Source organism: Anser brachyrhynchus, assembly GCF_964034855.1.
Source record: "Anser brachyrhynchus genome assembly, chromosome: 2".
In the NCBI taxonomy this organism is placed as follows: domain Eukaryota; kingdom Metazoa; phylum Chordata; class Aves; order Anseriformes; family Anatidae; genus Anser; species Anser brachyrhynchus.
The window spans coordinates 119,402,586-119,424,848 of record NC_137695.1 but is presented as its reverse complement, the minus strand read 5'-3'; positions in this window follow the sequence as shown (position 1 = coordinate 119,424,848).

The window sequence follows — 22,263 nt, the reverse complement described above, 5'->3', positions numbered from 1 at the left end:
ATTCCCTTAAGGAATTACACGTCTAGCTTGATTAAAAACTGTCACCCAAAAGTGTCTGTGCACTTGGCAAGTTATGACTATGGCAAGTAATTGAGTATGATTTGTATACATAGCTAATGTAGTTAAAACATCTTATAGTTACTTTATTTCTCCTTAATCATAGTAGTACTCTACTCCACCCAATCTCCACTTGCTCCACTTATTTGCTAAATTTTATCTTTAGACCACATGACTGCAAATAAATGGTATATACCTGAGCTTCAAGTTATCATTGGGCTTGGGCTTGTGTATTTCTCCACAGGAACTGCTGAGGGAACTGGGTTTGTTCAGTCTGGAGAAGAGGAGGCTCAGGGGAGACCTCATTGCTCTCTACAACTACCTGAAAGGAAGTGGTGGGGAGCTGGGGGTCGGCTTCTCCTCGCAGGTAACTAGTGATAGGACTAGAGGGAATGGCCTCAAGTTGTGCCAGGGGAGGTTTAGGTTGGAAATGAGGAGACATTTCTTCTCAGAAAGAGTAGTCAGACATTGGAACGGGTTGCCCAGGGAGGTGGTGGAGTCACCGTCCCTGGGGGTGTTTAAGGAAAGGTTGGACGTGGTGCTTAGGGACATGGTTTAGTGGGTGACATTGGTGGTAGGGGGATGGCTGGACCAGATGATCTTGGAGGTCTTTTCCAACCTTAATGATTCTATCTTCCACATAAAAAATCTTTGCAATCCACCTCTAGATACAAATTAACCCCAAGCTGTACTCCTGCAAGACTTTTTCCTCATCCATTCTTGGGCTAATTTTCAAAATTCCTCTGGTTTGTCTCTGTCTCAACAGCAAGTAAAAATGCAAATACAGGTGGTCTTCCACTAATATCTCCACAACAGTCATAGGTATTATTTAGGTCTGTGTGAAGACATGGAATAAAATGGCTGTTCACGTAAACAGGTCTTTGCTTTTAAAATGGAAATTCACTAATTGTAAACCTGAAATCCTCCTTTCCTTTTCTGGTGGTGTCTTTTTTTTTTTTTTTTTTTTTTTTTTCCACAGAAAACAAGCCAGCTCCTCTGGCATTAATCCATATCAAGTATATGAAGGTATGACTAAAACAAAGCTTCTAAGCCTGTTTCTGTTTATCCAAGTGTGTTTGTCACCTCAGGAAAACAAGCTGAACCCTAAAAATGCATAATAGAAAATGTTATCTGGATCTTCATAACATATTTATTTATTTATTTATTGTGTGAGAGGGAGTGGAAGAAAGATAAAATATGTGTATATAGCAAACAGACAACAAATTCACTACTTGTAAATAATGCTAATTATATATATATATTTCTAATCAGAGAAATTCTGTCATGGAGACAGATACTGACTGCAAACCCATGCACCTGCTCATTAGTAGCTCAGACTGAACATAACATGTTAGGGAAGAGGGAGAGTGGATTTCACTGAACTGTAACAATTTGCATAAACAGCCAACTCCAATTAAATCAGTGTTACCTACTAGTGCCTGAAAGGCAAAATTTATAAATATTGGTATGCAACAAAAAATATAGCAAATCAGTTTTGGACCATTTTTCTATGGGCTTCAGTGGCATTTTGTTTTAAGTTAGAACAATAAGCAGCACTGAATCAGGATGAAGCGTCCAACTAAATTAGGAATGAAGAACTAAAATACCAGTGAAGTGTAGCTAGATTATCACTTTGTACTATCTTTGACTTGTAGGAAATCTATCAAAAGACATATTACACTGTATTTTCTCAGAATTCTGCCATTTGCAGTTTGAAAAAAATGTGAATTTGATGCTTTATAAAAATCTTAGCAATCTAATAAAAAATTTTTGTTTAATTTTAATAATTGTTTTGTCATCATCTTCAGATTTATAAAATGTTTGAAAGTAGACTGATGACATTTATGTGTCAGGAATCAGCGATTTTTCTTTTTTGCTACTTATTATTAGATTAAGTGAATTCTAAAAGAATTTATGAGGCCTAATTTTCCAGTTGTCTATTTCCAGATCTGTCATACACAATAACTTTGAAATACAACCTGTGCTGTAAGTCTTGGATTAATAATTCTTTTGATTCTTATAACTGTTTTCTTGCTAAAGCTCCTAAAAATGGGGGAAAGAAAAAAATATTATTTATTCATGCAAATCATCATTCAGGATCAGGGTTTTAATTGTGATGTGGTATCTCTTATATGAACCTTATCAAATAAGAATTGAGCTTCTCATAACTGTTACTCATTTATGCAGTATTCCTAGAAGAAAGTACTTGGTATAGTGATCTAATTTACCAGCAGAAATTCTATGCTTTTAGTTGTGCCCTGCATTTTGAATTAAGTACTCTATATAGCCCAGGTTACAGATGCATGGGATGCAGACTGGGGTTGATGAAACATACATCACAAAGGACTTGATACACCTTTACAAGCTATCCTGACATCACTTCGGTTTACAGGGAAGTATGGTGCCTGGAGGGATAGGTCAGAATTCACACCTCTTCCATTCATATTTTCTTACTATAGACCACCTTCAAAAACTGAGGTAAATAAATAATAATAATAATAATAATAAAATAAAGTTTTTTAAAATGTCTTCTCTTTAGATTAACACGCAAACAAAAACAACTGTTGACAAACAAGATTACTTGCTGTTCTTTCCATAAAGAGATTCCCTCCTTTGATTTGGGGAGTAGAACAGATGTGATATATAACCAGCCAGAGACCATGATACTGACAAGTGTGAGCTGTAAAATGAGGTGATCTCCCAGCAGTTATGAATCATTTAGAGTAATTAGAAAATATGCACATTCACAGAAATTATAATTAATTTGCAAGAACTGGATACATTCATGAAACACTGTACTCAAAACAAACAAAAATTCACATATCTACATGTGCAACTATTTTTACAGAATAGAGAAATGAGTAAAAAATATAACAGTTTTCACATTTTCTCTCTAGTTTCTCTGTTCAATTTCAGGATGTTAGGTAGGATAGTGTGTAATTATTATTTTCTTTGGATGCTTAGGAACAGTAGGTCAAACTAACCTTGTGAACTATTCCAAAAGTTTATAGCAATGAAATAGAGAAAACTAGCAGTGAAAGACCAAAACTTACATCCTCTTTACAAAATACATTTGGCTAGCACCTCCGCTAGTCAAACAATTCTGAACTCCTACAGTTTAGTGTCCCTTTTGAAAAAGGTTCTGAATGACCTTCTCTTTCTCCATTAACTAGAGAGAAGCCTAACAAAATCTCTCTCTCTCTCTCTCTCTCTCTGTATATATATATATATATATATATAAAAATATTAAATCACAACTTGCCCTTGTGAATACTTCCTTAAATGAGTACAAGAAGAATTAGGCTTCCAAGGCATAAAGACTAGATCTGTAGAAAAAAATAAATTAAAAAATATGTGCTTCCACCTTAAAGGGAAGTAAATACCATATAGTAAATATCTATAACTGCATACAGGAAATTTAGAGGTACCAATGGGATAGAAAATAAGCTTTACAGGCACAGACAACTAAATTTTCCACTGAGCAAGCAAAATGATTATTTATAATGAAGTGGTACTTGAACTGTCTGCAATGATGAAATTATCATTTGCTACAAAATTCTCTGTCAACAAAGTCCTACTGTTCACTGACATTATGTTCAGTCTTCAGTGACTTTAATTTATTTTATATTCCTTTCTGACACTATGTCCTCTGGGTTGTCATTCCTGTGTGTCACTGTGATCTTTTCAAGCCTCATCTTACTCTCTAGTTTTTGAAACTATATAACTGAAACACTAGCAGCAACACAGTCTGGGGGAAAAAAAAAAAAATCTACCTTGATTTTTTTATTAGTTATCTTCGTCATATTCCAATAAGTTGTTCAGTAAGTTTTAGTTTCTAACTAGATGATATTTCAGATCTGTGAGCTGACATATTTCTTTGACTATATCTCTTTACTTAGAGCTGAGAATTAGTACTCATGATTACTTAAATGACCCTTTGCTAAAATTTTTCTCCCCTAGCATTTTCATCTTTCATCTCTCAGTAACTCAGCTCTTTCTCTCCAACTCTTTCAGCTATGAAGCCTCTTCAGACTTTTTCATTTGAGCTCCTACTATGAACTCATCACTGTTAATTTTTGTTGTTGTTGTTCTGACCTCCTTTACTAGCCCACTCTTCAGTTTTTTCCATCAATACTAGCAGTCATTTTCTCCTATAGTAAACCACTGCAACTGTTGATCTTTTAAAATTCCTTCTTTATTAAGAGTCATCTGGCCAGCATCATTACAAATTCACCTCTTGTGGCTATTTCTTCTCCTTGTTCTTAACTTTGTGGAAAATTCAAATTGGGTGACCTTGCTTGGTTTGTTTTTAAATGTATTGCCAAATTCCAAGCCCTGTTTGTCCGTAATACACTTGATTCTTTCAGGACATGGAGGCAGGATAAAAGACAGATTTGAAGAATGAATGTTTCTATCTTTGCAGAAGACCTAACCAGCTTCTACCAAGAGAAAATTGACAACACTTGAGGTAACTTTCCTCTTCTTTTTGCCCTCCCTCTCGTCATCACAGATGCTAATCTGCTGTCCTAATCCAATCTCATGCCCTGCTGATCTAATCCCTCTACTTGATCTCTCTCATGGTCATTATCTCACTTATTCCTTTCTCACTCTTTCTTTCTTTCCCTTCTCTTAAACATGCATAAAAGCATGTTTAATCTCTTTGATGTTTTTATACTAAGAAGCTGCCTCAGTGCAGATCCAACTACCAGTTCTTTTTTTTTTTCATTTCTAAACTCATAAAAAAATAATGTACAGAACACTCACCAAAAATGTTAAATCCTCCAGATTCTCTGCAGTCTTCTTACTCCACCAAAACCACTTTTACCCAGTGCCGTGATTCTAATTAAATGACAGACCCAGGACTCTTTCATCAGTAGTGTTTGACTTTAGATCGTGTTGAATTTACCCTTGAAATATTGTCCTCCCTTCTGCTCTCTTTTCTCCCCATTCATTTTTTCATGGTCTCAATCACCAGAAAACAGGAAAGTGTAATAACTAAGAATAGAAGCAGTCCTGATAAATCATAAATATATAGAAAAAATCTTATTCTCAATTCATATAATACATTACTAAACAAGATTGTTTGTTATGCATGTTTTGCTCTGCAGACTTTATGTTGATTAATAATGTCATTATTGGGTGAAATGTTACTTATTTTTGGTCTCCAAAATTAATGCCAAATTCTCAGACCATTGGTATATTTCTGTCATAAAATGAGAACGGTATTCGATACCCAATTCTGTTTGAAAACCTTCTGAGAGTGCATATCAGTCTACTTAGTTATATAATCTGTATACTAAGTTACTGATACAAATCAGTCTTGGAAGAATCAAAAAATTATGTTACTAAATAGATTTTTACATATTTTACTATATTTATTTAATATATTATGTGCATTATATATGTTCAAAATTAGAGAAGTGTTCTCACATGCATGTTGTAAGGCAACCATTATTTAAAATCTATGTCCTTCGCCCCTCTCAAAACTTACCTCATCACTGCTCTGTTTCCTTAGAAATGCTTCAAGTTGGGATGAAGCTTGTTAGCTTGCACTCATTTCCCCATCACTTTAACAAGGCATTCTTGGGGAAAAACCACAGACATAATTAACAATCTCACATCACACTCACATCACAAAGGATGAAGCCAAATCCTGACAAGGGATAGTGCCAGTGATCTTTAGTAGGTCCTTTGTATCTGTTTGTATCTCCTCCGTTTCTTTCTCTCTTTCTCTCTTTCTTCCTAGTAATTGTTCATGCTGGTAGTACACCAATTTACTGCAAGCAGTACTGGAAAATCAAAAACTAGAAAAGTCTTGTAAACTAGCTAAACCTATCTCCACATACTCATTGGCAGGAAGGTTTTTACTATGAAATTGTAATACTTTGTCCTCTATTTCTATTAAAAGATTAGTGAAGAAGTATGTGGAGATATTATCTTCATTGTTTCATCATCTTGTACTTAAATGAACTACAGCAAAACTTTATTAAAAAAGTTCCAAAAGAACTGGAGACAATTAATTAAAGATTTTAAATTTACTTTCAAGGGATACAGCCAAGTTGTTTACAGAAGAACTCTTTAGAGGATAAGGTCAACTTCCAAACAAGTTTTCACTTTTTTTTTTTTTTTGACACGTATACTCGTATACTGTTTTTGCGACTCGTATGCTGTTTTTGCTTTTTGATGGTGCAACTTTTACTACTTTTACTACTTTTAAAGTAGTTAACTTTTTTTTTTTTTTTTTCCTCAAGAGAGACCAAATTTCTAAAGCCTTTCTCATTACATGTTTAAGTATGCCAAGACCTGGGTGACTAATGCCACATATACATAAACACCTCTACTGATGAATAGCATCTGTCTTGATCAATACTGCTAAAAAACTTTACAGGTCAGGCAGCCAGACAGTCCTCTTGTCTGGGGATCACAGACTTTCCTGAAGTCTTTTTACTGTAGTTCATTCAAACATAACGGTCTTATCTTAGGTTTCATTACATATAGTTTCCATTGCATGTTATATTCTAATTCTCCTTAGTTATCTACTTGCTGATCTAGTGGTCTTGTTTTTAAGTTTGCTATGGCTTACACTATAGCCAGAGATATTGTGGCCTTCTTTGCTGCACAGGATGCCTAGGTCCTTTTCTGCAAGCTTTCCCACCAGTCAGACCCCAGCCTGTACTGTGTCTAGGGTTATTCCTCCCCAGGTGCAGGAATTTGCAATACCTTCTGTTGAACTTCCCAACATTCCTATTGCTCCAACCTGCCAATGTTCTTCTGAATGGCAGCACAACCATCTGGTCTATCAACCACTTCTCCCAGTTTTGTATAATCTTCAACCTTTATCCAGGTCATTAACGAAGGTGTTAAACAGTGTTGGGCCCGGTTTAAAGCCCTTTGGGACACCACTAATGCTTGGCTTCCAACTGGACTTCATGCTGCTGATCACAACCCTTTCAAGCAACAGTTTTCAGTCCTCCTCACTATCCACTTAGAGGTTATGGGAAATTGTTGATAGACTTACTAAAGTTGAGATAAGCAACAATTACTGCTTTCCTATCATCCACCAAAAACCAAGTCAACAGTCTTGTTTAAGAAGAGAGAAAGTGTTTTGGGACAACCGGTTGTGGGAGTACAACAGCAGATTAGAAATCATAAGGTAAGTATTTTGACTCCTTTTTGTGTTGTGTTTTTTTCAAAAATGTTTGTCAAGAATAAAAGCTATTTGAAGAAATGTTCATTTATGTGATTTAACTGTGTGTATAACTCTGAATGATTAGAAAAATCGTTTGCTGAATTCAGCAAAATAATGCAAATTATTCCGTTTTTAAATTGGCTTTAAGTCTCCTTAGCAAGTTCTGTTTTTGTATTCTTAAGAGCTTTTCCTATTCACTGTTGAGAAATAGGATACTGACTACCTCTAGTCTTTTTCTTCAGAGCATACTTAGCAGTATTTCTCCCAATATAAATAGAAAAAGAAGAGAAACTATAAACTTTTTTTTTTGTTGTTTTGTATTCCCCCCCCCCCCCCCCCCCCCAAGTGGCCTCTGATGCAGGAGAACAACATTTGCAGAGAAATTACATGACTTAAGCAAAGTTTTGTTTCATGCATTTGGAAACCACTCATTTAGAAAAGCACTTTTAGAATGTTTTTCTTCTGTGCTTGTCCACAGAGATATTTTACAACCTTTCTAAGGAAAGTATTTTTCCAAAGAGGCAGGAAATTTGCATCTTGCAATACTGAAGGTGAAAAAAATGATTCTATGGAAGTCATTGGCTGGAAATGATGGTTTTGGATGTCATTTGGCAGTTAAAACAGGATCACTTAGAAAAACATTAAAAGGAGATATGATAAGGAGAAAAGGAGAAAGATAAATGATTAGACGAGTTAAAAACAAACAAACAAAAGTTTTCAGAGATCTAGCTGCACTAAAAATTCACATATCAAATTGGAGAATCAGATGCTAAAGATTTTATTTATCAACCACAACTAATGCTTGGCAATGACCCTGAGTAATGCTTAGAAGTGCCACAAATAGTTTCTTGCTCTGTTCTTCCTACACTCTTCTTTTACAGACTAGAATGCAAAGTTGAGCTATCAGAGCATCTGGTTATTTGGTGGTTGGCTTGTCCATGTGCATTCTGTGATTGAATATGTATTGGCAGTCACAATCCAACCAGGAATGGATAAGCCAAGGATGAGTATGTGTTACTAAAAAGTGTCCCTGCCAAGCCATGTGTTATGCAGGCCTGACTGTTTTCATGAAGAGAGATCCAATTAAAAACGTGATGTTAATAACTATCCTTCTTTCTGAATTTGTTTATTGATGTGAATTCTGGAAATATGTTAAGGTCCAGAATGTTAGGCATAGTATTTTATTGAATTGGGTCAAATATCCATTGGAATTGGGTACATAAAACTGCTCATTTCAAGACCCCAATAATATTTCAAAAGTTGCAGGGGAATTCTCTGCCTGCATAGAGACTTGCTGATGCAGTAATGTGGTGGTTTTACACAGGTGGGCAGCTGAGCTCCACCCCAGCTTCTCTCTCACTCCCCCTTCTCAAAGGGAAAAGGGGAGAAAACAGAATAAAATGGGCTCAAGGGCTGAGATAAGGATGGGGAGATCACCACTCAACAATTATCATGACAGGCAAAACAGACTCAGAGTAGGGAGATAGTAAGATTTATTGCCTATTACTAGCAAGATAGAGAAGCGAGAAACAAAGGAAAGAAACACAAAAACACCTTCCCCCCATCCACCCTCTTCCACCTCCTCCTCCTGAGCGGCGCAAGGGAACAGGGGAATAGGCATTGTGGTCAGTCTACAGCACTTCGTTGTTCCTCCTCAGTCTTTCTCTTCCCCTGCTCCAACATGGGGTTCCTCCCTTAGGATTCTGTCCTTCCCAAACTGATCCTGCATGGGCTTCCCAAAGGCTGCAGTTCTTCAAGAACTGCTCCAGATATGGGTCTGTACCACGGGGTCCATCCGTCAGGAGCACACTGCTCCAACCTGGGTCCCCCACAGGCTCCTGCCAGGTCACCTGCTCCTGCATGGGCTCCTCTCCATGGGCTACAGGTCTGGCCTGGAATCTGTTCTGGCAGGGGTTCTCCACAGGCCGCAGCCTCCTTCAAGGGCAGATCCACCTGCTCCACCATGATCTCCTCCACGGGCTGCAGCATGGAGATCTGCTCCATGGTGGTACACCATGGGCTGCAGGGGGACAACCTGCTTCACCATGGTCCTCTCCACAGGCCACAGGGGAATTTCTGCCTTGGAGCCTGGAGCACCTCCTCCCCCTTCTTCTTCACCGACCTTGGTGTCTGCAAGGCTGCTTCTCACTCCTCTCTCTCTCAGCTGCTGTTCCCCAGCAGTTTTGCTTGTTTGTTTGTTTGTTTTTTCCTCTCTTAAATACGCACCCATGGAGGTGCAAACAGTATCTCTTATTGGCTCGGCTCTAGTCAGCGGCAGGCCCATTAGCTAACATGGGGCAGCTTCTAGACTCTTCTCACAGAAGCCATCCCTATTGCACCCTGCTGCCCAAACTTTTCCACGTTAAACCCACTACATTCCACCTCTCACCTCTGTGAAAAGCATATTTAAGAATAATCACATATACTCTTACTTCACAGCCATCACAGTCTTCAAAGTTCACTTACATCAAAAAAAAAAAAAATTCCCCATACCAAAATAAACATAACATCATCACAACACCAACAAAGTGAACAATTTACACATAATCCTCATCTCTTCACTGCATAACTACAAAACATATTCTTCACAATTACTACTTTCTTGAATTCTTCACAACTGTTATATTCATAGAAAATATCCAGTCCATGTTTTCACAGAATCACAGAATCATCTAGGTTGGAAGAGACCTCCAAGATCACCTAGTCCAACCTCTGACCTAACACTAACAAGTCCTCCACTAAACCATATCACTAAGCTCTACATCTAAACATCTTTTAAAGACCTCCAGGGATGGTGATTCAACCACTTCCCTGGGCAGCCCATTCCAATGCCTAATAACCCTTTCAATAAAGAAGTTCTTCCTAATATCCAACCTAAACCTCCCCTGGTGCAACTTTAGCCTACACCCCCTCGTCCTGTCACCAGGCATGTGGGAGAATAGACCAACCCCCACCTCGCTACAGCCTCCTTTAAGGTATCTATAGAGTGCGATAAGGCTGCCCCTGAGCCTCCTCTTCTCCAGGCTGAACAATCCCAGCTCCCTCAGCCTCTCCTCATGAGACTTGTTCTCCAGACCCCTCACCAGCTTCGTTGCCCTTCTCTGGACTCGCTCGAGCACCTCCATGTCCTTCTTGTAGTGAGGGGCCCAAAACTGAACACAGTACTCGAGGTGCAGCCTCACCAGAACCGAGTACAGGGAGACAATCACTTCCCTAGTCCTGCTGGCCACACTGAATTTCCCATTACTTCTCTCAACTATCCTTATCTCAAATTCCTTGAGCCCCATGTTCAGCACCAAAAGTCTGCAGAAGCATGGATTGTTTTAACACTATTTATACATGTGGTACAGGAACACGTCTATTGTTTTATTTTCTTGAAAACCTAGAGTTTTCTAATTTTGCAATTTAGAAGAAATTTTTCATATCTACCAACAGTTTTATTACAGTTATTTATTCTAGTGTAAAAGTGCTTAATAAAAACTGTATAGATGAATATGGCTCAATTCTGCTGGCACATATTCACCTGAAAACCTAAAACAACTTTGGGTAAACATTAGGGAGATAGATCTACAAATAGTTTTGCAGAGTTAACAGTTATTTAATGTATGGAAAAAAAATTTCTGGGACTTTTAAATGTTAAGCTTAAAGATATGCAAATTCTGAATTTCTGTCAGCAGAATCACATCTGCAAAAGAAAAAAAAAATTGTGATATTTGCTACCGGAACTGGGTTGCTCTTTTAGAGGAAAGATAAAGAACCTGGTAGTCAACATTATGAAATAGTCAAAGAGTCACACCAAAGATTAGTCTATATAGAAAACACAAGTAAGTAAAACATCATTTTCTATTAATGGACAACACAGCTGTAGAAAGAGGACAGATCATACAGACATAGAATACATGGGAAGGAAGCAGCAAAAACTTTAAAGAACAGAATAAAGAGGAAAGACATTTAAAATATAATTTACACTACATTAGCATCTGGGAACACCAATTCTTACCTTGTGTCTTAGCACTTGGTATATACTTGCAATATATCCGTGGTATATATTTGCTCTACAAGTACTTTGCAAATAATTGGGTTGCCCACCTAATTTAAATTGTAAGTATAAAATGTAAGGCTATACCTGGATCATGACTGATGGGAAATTCCATTAGTGATAGTGTTTGTCAGCAATGTTTGTAAATGTAATGGACAGTTGCTTTCATGTATAAAAGTGAAAAGCAAAAGTGAATATTTGGAACAGTTAACATCGTCAAATGTTAACTTTCAGACAGGTGGTCCCACCTTTTGATTAAGCTTTCGGCATATGCTTATCCAGGAGTAGGAAGGACTAAAATATGGTGTGTGCCCCAAAAAGTAATAAAGACATTTTTTTCCAAATCCAAATGAAAAAAAAATTAAATAAAATAAAATAAAAATTGAAACTATGATGCTTTGGTAATGTATATTGAGATGTAAGATTAAATCAAGAATATACTGTTATACCAATACACATTTGAAAAAGTATTACTTATAGCACAAGCTATAGAACTATGGAATTTAAGTTGTAAGAGGAATGGGAGGATAATATTCATGTCTGTCCTTTAATTACATCTGTGGTCATGGCTGTGCCTGAGTATACATCCTGTGTATTTCAGTTGTTAATTTTCTGGGTTGTCTAGGAACTCCCCATCCTAGGGGAGTCATCACATAGATGAAATGCTAGGCTGACTTAAGACAAGTTGATTGACTGAACTTCTAGCCACTTTCTCAAGAAATGTTTGACTAAGTGCAATAGGAGCTCTCCAAGTAGGAATTTTGTGCAGTATTGAAGATTCCCTTAGACAGAAGAGATGTGGAGAGTCTCATACAGTCCAGCTGAAGACTAAGCTGCGAGTATCCTTGCAACAGAAGTTTTCCAAAACTGATCATTTACTATTTATTCATCTGCTGATGGTGATTCTCAAGGAATCAATGTGATTATAAAGGGAAAATATCCTTTGCTGTTGCTTGTGAAATACCTGCCAAAACAGTGATATTTGACACACTCAGTTTTTAATCAATTCAGCACTTCTTCCAGTATTTACAAGCAGATATATGTTCCAAGATCATGCAAAATAAATCAAGAACTACCTACATACTGCTGATTTGACTGCCAAAGCATTTATTTTTAGACACTGAATAAAGCTTTTCTGGCATTTACCACCTATAAGGACCTAAAGCAAGATTCGTCTCATGGATAGCATAAATGAAAAGACTTCTCTCATCTGTTTGCAATTTAGTTTCTTCCCTCAACCCTTCTTCTCAACAGAATTGAGTTTCCAGGTAGTAGCTGCTATTCCAATTTCCTGCTGCTGATGACATTGTAAGTTATCTTTACTGATTTTCCTGGAGAACCTTGTTCCAGTCCTTGAGAAAGAACCACAGGTTATTCAGGGTTCAAATTGTCTCTAATTTTCTGTTAAATAGCTTCTTTTTTTTTATATGACCAAGTTATTTTACCTGCATATTATCTTTTCTATCTTCATTTCTCACTCTAACATGACTTTTCAATAACTTAATAACTTTTCAATAACTTAATCTTGTTCAATTCTTTGAACAAAACTAAGAAAGTGAAAGATGTGAAATAGCTTGCTGTCAGAGCAGTAAGAAATACTTGTAGGTCTGTCATTTTTCACAAGCTGAAAAACAGAACTTCTACATAATTTTCCTGGTAATTACACTATTAAATACTCTTTAGTCCTAATATTGCCTTTTCTTTGTAGACAAACCACTTCAGTATTAGTTCCAGTGATCTGGGTGAGGGGATCGAGAACACCCTTTAGTAAGTTTGCAGATGACACTACGTTAGGCACAAGCATTGATCTGCTTGAGGGGAGTAGGACTCTGCAGAGGGATCTGGACAGGCTGGACCAATGGGCAGACACCAACTGTATGAAATTCAAGGACACTAAGTGCCGGGTCCGGCACTTGGGGTACAACAACCCCATGCAACGCTACAGGCTGGGGAAGAGTGGCTGGCTGTTGGGAAGCTGCCAGTTGGGAAGGGGACTGGGGGTATTTGTGGATGGTTGGCTGAGTATGAGCCAGCAGTATCCCCAGGTGGTGAAGAAGGCCAACAGCATCCTGGCTTGCATCAGAAATAGTGTGGTCAGAAGGACTAGTGAAGTCATTTTCCCTCCGTATTCATCTCTGGTGAGGCTGCACCTCAAATACCGTGTTCAGTTTTTGGCTCCTCACTCAAGAAAGACATAAAAGTGCTACAGTTTGTTCAAAGAAGGGCAACAAATCTGGTGAAGGGTCTAGAGAACAAGTCTTATGAGGAGTGGCTGAGGAAGCTGGGGTTGTTTAGCTCAGAGGAAAGAAGGCTCAGGGGAGATCTTACTGTACTTTACAATTATCTTAAAGGAAGTAGTAACAAGGTGAGGATTGGGTTCTTCTCCCAAGCACCGAGTGACAAAATGAGGGGAAGTGGCCTCTAGTTGTGCCAGGGAGGTTTAGGTTGGATATTAGGGTAGACTTCTTTACTGAATATATTGTGCGGCATTGGAATAGGCTGCCCAGGGAAGTGGTTGAATCACCATCCTTGGAGGTCTTCAAGAAACATGTAGATTTAGAACTTAGTAGCATGGTTTAGTGGTGGACTTTAGTACTAGGTTAAAGGTTGGGCTAGATGATCTTAGAGGTCTTTTCTAACCTGAATGATTCTATGATTCTAATATAGGTTTCTTAAACTGATGATCTGTAAGCAATTTTCAGTCTTCAGTAATCAGTCTGGCTAACTGTAAAGGAACTTAAAAGCTCTGTGTATGTGCTATTGCATGTACATCCTTGGAGAGTTGACTAGTGTAGCAGCAAACATAGGCATAACCCTTTTATATGTTCATTACTACAGTATAGAAAAAAATTTATAGAAACCAAGCCAATATTTATAGAAATGTTTTCAAGATTCAGCTGACATTCAGATGCTTCTAAGCCCTTTCTATTGCTTTCCTTACTGTCAATTTTTGATTTACAATACTTTATTTGTTGTTTTGAGAACTGGGCTAATGCTTCTAAAGGACTGTTTATGGTGATTCCAAGGTCGTCTTTTCAGTAGTTACATGTCTAAGGAAGTTGCTCCATATCAGGTGGTATTGAGTCTATACTTGGGAAGTAGCATTGTTAGGTTTCTTTTTTTCTTTCCTTTTTCTCATTTCCATGAGAAACTTACAGTCTCTGTTACCCTGGTTTTACAAACCAGATCCTTTATCCACTGACTTTAGTAGGGTTAAGTTTCTTAGAAAGACACAGAACAAAAGTAATTCAGATTACTATAAACATGAAGATACTTTCATGTGAAGATAGGTGAAAGTGAACATTTTCAATAAAATTATTGAACAGAAACTTATAAAAAGGCAACAGTTTAAAAAATAATTAATTTTCAAATCTTAAAAAAGAAATCATATGAAAGCCAATAGTCCAGGAAATTATTTGAACTATTGTACCTTCTTGTTTTATCAATAAAATCATTCCCACACCCCCAGACCCTCCAAAAATAGAGTTGGTTGGGTACAAATCTACATTCTTTATTTTTAGGGATGAAGTATGTTCCTTATTACATATGTACAGTTGCTATTGGAGCTCTGACACTGAGAAATCCCCGAAAAAAAGACAGCAAGTTATAATTGTGCTTGTCTTCTTTAGCTCAAACATACCTGGATTCTTCTGTATCCTTGCTGCTAGTGAAATGCTATTTCAGAGATTCATGGTGTATCCCTGTTTAAAGTTATCTTTCTATCTCATTGAGCAGAGACCCTGTTTAGCATTGCTCAAGGCAGTGCAGCCATGTGAATGCATTGATGAGAATGCACAATATACGTTAATTGATAGAGTAACTGTCAGTATATCCTATGCCAAGGCCAGCCTTGTCAAAACCAACCCTAATTATGGCATTGATGATGTAAGTATTAAAATAGCTAATGAATGCCCTAGGCTGCCCCATTGGGATGTTTTCCATTTTATAAATAAAATACAATAATATGATGAATGTCAGGTAAACTATTTATTTATTTATTTACTTACTTACATATTTTTGGCTGAACTAATAAGTTGTCTTCAACAAAAGCAACATGATTTATATCAGAATGTTTAAATATGCAATTAACTTTTTATTTAGGCAGAGCATTAGCTTTTATGCAGACCTTCTCACCTGTTTATTCCTGATGCAGATTTGGGAAGTCTCAACCATTCTAAGGTATTTTAGGACTTCCTATAGCACAGTAAAGTTAACTCAGTTTATGTGCGTGGGCACACATTATGAAAGCAGTGGCCACTACTTCAACAACCAGGGCTATGATCCTAACTCTGCAGTTTGCAGATCTGCTAAGCTTTTGATAAACTCACTTTTAACATGCATTTCAGGTCAGATGCATCCTGTAGCAGTGGTGAAACTGTCCCTTCTTTCCTGCATGCTCTCTAAGAAAGTAAGAGAAGATCCTAGATAAAGAGAACAGAGGTAATTTCGCTCTATAGCACTAGCATAGAGAACTTTTTGGTTATAGCTGCAGTTCTTAGGTTGAAAGTTTAATGTATGGTGTAATGTATGCAAACAGTGTATCTCAGAGAAACACCTGCTTCTGGTAAGTAAATTCCTAATCTTTAATCTAGTCTCTGGAAACAGTCCAAGTACAGCTGTATTTCAGACAGGTTTATGAAGCATATTTTCTCACATGATGAATGTTACCTTACTTGGGATGCTAAGATTGGATGATGCTACTTACACTTCTAGTATTGATCATAAATGGCTTATCTCAACTCCAGTTTTAGTGTCAGTGATCAAAATGAAAGTCTTTAAATTCCAAATATGGAACTTATTTCTTCTTCAGGCAACCAACTTTAACAAGTATAGTTTAGCTATGTATCCATACACCATTAATTTCAGTAAGATTTATCCTAACAGCCATGTTCTGTTATAACACCTCTAAGGTGCTGGGCTATCTTTCCAAGAATAATATCTATACTAAGTGTAAGAAATTTAGTGTGAATGCTTAAGTTGAATGATAGAAAAAACTTGACTTCCCCCCCACCCCCCAGCTTGATAACATCAAAAGATGCTTGAATGGGCTTTTAGCTCTGAATACCTTGTACAATTTTGTTCAGAGTATATAATTTAATTTTTAGATGGTATATTCAAGTTAATAGTAGAGATGCATTATTTATGCAGTGTCTGTATAAGACTACAATCTTTAGAATTGCATCAGATGGTGTTATTGTCTTTTCAACTGAGATGAATGTAAACAGTTTCTGAGGATAAGACAGAAAAGAGTCATATAATGTATACCACCTATAGTTTTCATATGTATTGAAAATGTGAATATATGTATTGTTTTGGTTTAGTTTGGTTTGGTTTTGAACTATATATATATATATTCATTATCTATCTCAGCTACTTATAAAGGAGAGAAGCTTTTCAAGCCAATTAAGTTTAATAACCTCTTGAATAAACTGCAAAATTTGCTTTTGTTTAAATAAGTATTTTATAGGCTATTGACAATCTATACATACAGAGACTGATGAATGGGTAGAATTAAATTTACAACATCTTTTCTTCCAAAGGAGTAACTTTGTGTCTATAGTTGCCTTATTTATAAGATAATCACACTCTGTGAATATTTTCTGCAGTTTTATAGTTATATATATATAGTTATATAATATTAAAGAATAAAGACTGTCCTTTTGTTTCAAAGGGCTACACTTCTAAGCTTATATTAAAGGACTTTGTCAATAGATGTATACCATACATTTGTGCGAATAAGATACAAAATATGCCACATATAGAGAAATCTGATTAGATTTATGAACAGAAACCATGAAAAAGGTTTCTCCAAGCCCTACAGAGCATCTCCAGGTTCTTGTGAGCAGTTAAAAACTGTTTTCAACTGTTTAATAGAATTTTAAAGGAACTATGAGAAAATTCTCTCAGACAAATTGTTATATTTAATCCTTTTTGACTGATTATTTGTCTTAATGCTATGAATTTTTACAGTACAGTATTGTTTCTAGAACTGTACTCATGAAAAGCCTTTTGAAACTTCTCCAAACCAAGAATCCTGTGATTTAGCCAACTCTAATCGAAGATCTGCCCTTAATATCAAGCTTTATTCTTCTCTGTTGCAAATTTGGTAAATTATTGCTTGCCCTGTCCTTGGCAAACATGGACAACAGTTGATCATTCTCCTCTGTAGAGAGATCTCTGTACACATTCAAAGACTGTGATCATGTCCCAGTTCAGTCTTTACTCTTCTAGACTAAACAAGCTCCATTATTTCAACCTTCCCTCATAGGTCATTTTCTGCACCTCTTATCATTTTTATTACTCTTCTCTGGACTCTATCCAGTTTGTTTACATCTTTTGTAATGACTCAAGCCTGGTCTATGTCCACTAACAGAGCCACATTCTTCCTAATGTGGTTAAGACACAGTTTTAAAACAAACAATTAAGACTAAATGGTTTGATCACAAAGTGACTCAAGTGTAAAACACGTTTCTGTGAGATCTATCTCTTCCTTACTAGGTCTATGCAATTCTCATACAACATTGTTAGCCAAGACAAAAAAAAAAAAAAAAAAAACAACTTGGTTTGTAAAATGTGGAAGTGCTTAAACTGTTTTGCTATTTTGGTCAAGATCATGAGGATCATTCTGTCATTTCTGTCTACCTCTGCCAGGCAGGAGATGTCTACACAATTTTTCTTCTTCTGTTGTGAAAAATGATTGATATGATATGCTTGATCAGCTGCAATGCTTATGATCTGCTGCTTAAATGCAGACAGAAGCAATCCTTTTCCAAATGTTATAGCAATCACTTTCTCCATAGCTGTTGAAAGTTATGCCTTGCTTTTAAATAAATAAAATAAATACTTAACATTGATGAAAAAAAACCATGACCAACAACAAAAAAAAACCTATCAATTGATAGAATCAATTTAGAGTAAAAATTCAGAGTAAAATTGAAAGCTTCATTGCCTTGTGAACTTAAACATTGCCTTTGATCTTATATGAATGATAAGCAAATGATGTACAACCTGGATCTGGCATTCAGTGTCTGTTCAGAAAAAAATAAATCATGAGCTAAGGTAACTCATGGCTTTAATATCGTATTGCTGATTCTCAAGAATAAACAAGATTTTTATTTTGTTTTTCTTTGAAATCAGGAAATGCTTCAACTTCAGGTGTTATATTGTCTATATTATTTATTTTTTTCTCCCCCATCTCTTGCCTGAAATTCAGTCCTAGATGGACAGATTTTTATTTTTTTTCCTCCATTGGTGTTATCCATTTTGTTTATAGCTTCTTACAGAAACAGAAACAGAAGTAGACTTCAGAACTTTACTGGATTCTACTTGTGTGATGGTTAGGATTTAAATTACATTAAGCATGTCTCACACCAATACACTAATGATGCAGAACTCCAAATAGTTCCAACGTTTCAGTTTACCAGAAGTAAGCATACCTGTGCAAGTATGCAGTAGATATTGATGGGTACTGCATAGCATAACTGTTTGTGAACAAGAAGCTACTTTGGTTTTGATGTGCTGCTGTAATGTTGTATGCAGTTTCATGTTGGTGATCAGAGCAGCTAATGGTTGCAAATGTATTTGTCAACTTTCTCTTGTTGGTGGCTGCTTTCTAAAGGCTGCTAGTAACAGCTGATAACAGACAGTGAATTTCTATCCAGGAAGAGTTTGGATTAAGAAATGGTTATGTCATCTCTCCTTAAGCCCAGATTTGCTGGTCCCTGACTCCTCTTTGTTCCTTTCTCCACACTGGAGTATCTATATCTGGTACTTTCACAAACAACTTGGCTATTTACTGAGTACTACTCAACTACTAGTGTCCTCCTTCCCAAATATCTGCTCACTCTCAAGACTTTTCAAGCTTCCCCCAAATGTCCTTTTTCTCCAGAAGGCCTTTGTGCACATGCAGGTGCAGAGTACATCTCCGTACCCACAACCCTGAAGAAATGATATGACGGATTGTCTTCTTCAGGTTGTTCAAAATTACAGCCTAACTCTCTCCCAGGCATTGAATCAATCTCTGCAAGCCAGGTAGGTAGCTTAGGGGGTACCTACACCTCGATTATCTGCCTCAAGACGGTGCTTCTCTCCTTTTGATTATATTGGAAAACTCATTTCTGAAATGGCAATACAGGACCAGTTCTTCATAGGACACAGATGACATGTAGCAGACCCACTCAGAGTAGCAATAAGAAGATCTACAAAAATCAAGTGATGATGTTAATGTTGTTTAGACTTTACAGTTTACAGGCTGATCTGATCATTTCCAATGGTCAGTGCTAACTATAGCCAGGATCTGGGGAGAGGAATAGAAGGGATAAATGATTAGCAGTACCAATAAAAATCATAGAGAAGGAAGGAAGGGAAGAGATCTGGGCATTGAAATGTGTTGTGTTTGTTTGTTTGTTTTGTTTTTAATAATTACTTATTGCTTCTTGTTCAATAATGCTGGCCTTTATCATTTTGCAGATTCTTGAATCCTTGCCACTGCTTTTTATACAGATGCAAGTATTTAACTTTCAGCTGCCTGCTAGTAATGAATATGTATAAGCTATGAGATGCATATATATATATTTTTGGATTTTCTTCCTTAAACAGTCACTTGAGAACTGGAAGGCACGGCTATGGCAGGAGGTCAAAGGGATATTTTACAAAGACATCTCAGTGTTTGTAAATATCTGAAAAAGGCTAGTTCTCCTCCTAGCTTCCAAGTCTCGGCTTTTGACCATGTGAGGCTGGTAATTCCACTGAAAACTAGATTTAGGGTTTTACATCATCATCCCTACCTTATGTTCGTACTTGCCTGTGCCAGGCTTAATATGCAAATTCAACTGAATACAAATACTTTGGTAGCACGTCTTTTTTTTTTTCTCTTTGATAATCATACCCATCAGTCCTGTATTAGTCTGATGAATTTTTGCTGATCTTTAATCTCTGTGGCTGCAGAACTGGTACAGAACTGACTGTTACTTAACAAATAACACACATTTTTCTCGATGTCGAGTATAGCATTGGATTCAGCTTAAGACTGACAGCTGAATTTAGCTTTCTGAAGTATGATAGTTACCTAGCTTTCCAGTGCTATGGAGATGTAGTCACTATCAACGTGGTTGTAAGCTGGGGCTGAATCCTAACCCTCGTTATATTCTAGTTTTGAACCGTTTCATCTGTACTTTCTGAGACTTTAATTAGCTTAAGAATGGCTTTCAAGTTAATATTTTCACTAGGAAAAATATTAAACTGGTCGAGAAAACTTTGGAATTGCTCTTCATTTAGATTAGGGAACCAGAGGTTAGATACCCAACCAAAACTTCCACCTCTCTCAAACTCATGAAATTAAAATAGGAAACTCCTGACAAATTCTCAGAACACTTTGACTTTTCACTCCTCAGTCAAATATTTAAAGGTAAGTTTTTTTGTTTTGTTTGTTTGTTTGTTTGTTTGTTTTGTTTTGTTTTCTGTTCTTTTGTAACATACAGCCTCCTTTCCTTTTTGTGTCCATATTTATTCTTTGCATTGCCTAGCAGCTTGGAATGGAATATGGTATATTTTTACAACTTTAAATACTAACAAGTGGCCTGAAACAGAGGGAATAGACTTGGTGACCCTGTGTACAGAATGAAAAGACAGGAAAGGGACCTGAGAGCAAAGAAACATTTTGTATAAAACTGTTGATCTCAGTTCCTGTGGAAAAAGACTATATAGGTTTCATAAAGTTCAACTTTTCTACTGGCTCATAACTCAGTTCTGCCTTGTTATTTGAAATAAAGCACAAGGTTTTCCTTGAATATGTCACTCAGGAAAGATTTAAATAAAGTCTATAAGGGGATGTATTCAAAGGTAGTCAGACAGCTTAATGATCAGACAGATTTTTTCCATTACTGCTAATCAGGAGGCAGTGATGAGGGCCAGTGATACAACCAGGCAAGATCACATGTCTTGTAAGCAAGCTTTTTAGTCATGCTCTAATCCTTAAAATAATCTTGAATCCTCTCCATTTTTAGCAAAGAAATGTGTCGGGGGGCGGGGGGGGGGGGAGTGGTGGGGGGTTGTGGTGGTGGTGGTGATGGTGGGGAGTGCAGAAAAACCCTCAGGCTCTTCAAGATTTTTCTGTCCTTTCCCATTCTTCATTTCTCAGAATTTTGGAAAGAGAGACCTACCACCTGCCTGCCAGGCAACATGTCAAGGGACCCTTATCATTTTTTCTGTCTGCTTGCCAGGAGCTGGATTAACAAACAGTCTTGGAAGACTGCCCCTTGCCAGCAAGGTGCTGAACAAAGGCATTCTCTGCCACCCTGGGATTTGCACACTGCCATCACAGGGCTTAGTTCCTGTACGTCATATATGTTTTACCTATGTATCTCTTTTCTCAAAAGCTTATCCTCTGCAATGTTTTTTATCCATAAATACATGACAGTTGTGTATATGACCCAGTCAGCTTTAAAAGAAACAGGCACTCCATGTACTAGTTTACTCAATGTGAGCAATATTTAGGTTAGGTACAGAGTCCTTTCATAGTACTACCGGCAGTCCACCAGATGTCATGCTATCACAAAAATGGTGATTTATGTGTACCTGGAAAGTACTGCAGTTGTAGCTCTCCAGAAACTGCACGATCTATTCAGGAAGCTTCAGTGTAAGGTGTTCAGGCAAGCAGAAACCTTGAGCAAGAATGCTTCTAGGTCTATTGTAATCTCTTGCTGAGCACTCAGTTCCCAACTTGATTTCATCTCTAAATTATTAAAAGAACATGTAAACAAATGCAGCCTCAAGCTCTAATCCCTAGTTTTACACAAGTTGCCGACTCAGTGGAAGGGAAAGGAATTGCACCAGGTTGTCCATCAGAGGAAAAAAACAAAACAAAACAAAACAAAAACATAAATGTATCAAAACCAGGAAAGCTTATTGCAACACTCAAACCTCTCACTTTATGCAATCAATATTCATCCAAATACTTCTAGAAGTTGTTGTTCTTTTT